We start from the raw sequence: 934 nt of genomic DNA on the forward strand, positions 1-934 counted from the left end.
TATATATATATCAGTCAAAGATAAGGTAGTAGGTGCTCTTTCTAGTAAATGTGTATATACAGCACAACATTACTGTAAATGAATGAAAGAAATTTATTTTGGTCTGTATAACTTTACAAATATGACAAGAAGCACCATTTCCAAAAGAAAGAGACAAAGAAAACAAGGAAGCAAATTGGATTGTGTGTATGTACATATACAGTGGGTACGGAAAGTATTCAGACCCCCTTAAATGTTTCACTCTTTGTTATATTGCAGCCATATGCTAAACTAATTTAGGTTCATTTTTTTCCTCATTAATGTACACACAGCACCCCATATTGACAGAAAAACACAGAATGACATTTTTGCAGATGTATTAAAAAAGAAAAACTGAAATATCACATGGTCATAAGTATTCAGACCCTTTGCTCAGTATTTAGTAGAAGCACCCTTTTGAGCTAATACAGCCATGAGTCTTTTTGGGAATGATGCAACAAGTTTTTCACACCTGCATTTGGGGATCCTCTGCCATTCCTCCTTGCAGATCCTCTCCAGTTCTGTCAGGTTGGATGGTAAACGTGGGTGGACAGCCATTTTCAGGTCTCTCCAGAGATGCTCAATTGGGTTTAAATCAGGGCTCTGGCTGGGCCATTCAAGAACAGTCACGGAGTTGTTGTGAAGCCACTCCGTTATTTTAGCTGTGTGCTTAGGGCCATTGTCTTGTTGGAAGGTGAACCTTCAGCTCAGTCTGAGGTCCTGAGCACTCTGGAGAAGGTTTTCGTCCAGGATATCCCTGTACGTGGCCGCATTCATCCTTCCCTCGATTGCAACCAGCCGTCCTGTCCCTGCAGCTGAAAAACACCCCCATAGCAGTATGCTGCCACCACCATGCTTCACTGTTGGGACCGTATTGGACAGGTGATGAGCAGTGCCTGGTTTTCTCCACACATAC

The 934-nt window shown here is 42.0% G+C and overlaps 1 protein-coding gene across 1 annotated transcript in view; it reads left to right on the top strand.

Moving 5' to 3' along the window:
• inpp5d (inositol polyphosphate-5-phosphatase D) overlaps window positions 1–934 on the top strand; it is a 12,672-nt gene that overhangs the window by 6,321 nt on the left and 5,417 nt on the right. The window lies entirely within an intron of this gene.

The sequence above is a fragment of the Monopterus albus genome, unplaced genomic scaffold (assembly GCF_001952655.1).
Source record: "Monopterus albus unplaced genomic scaffold, M_albus_1.0 scaffold103.1, whole genome shotgun sequence".
NCBI lineage: Eukaryota > Metazoa > Chordata > Actinopteri > Synbranchiformes > Synbranchidae > Monopterus > Monopterus albus.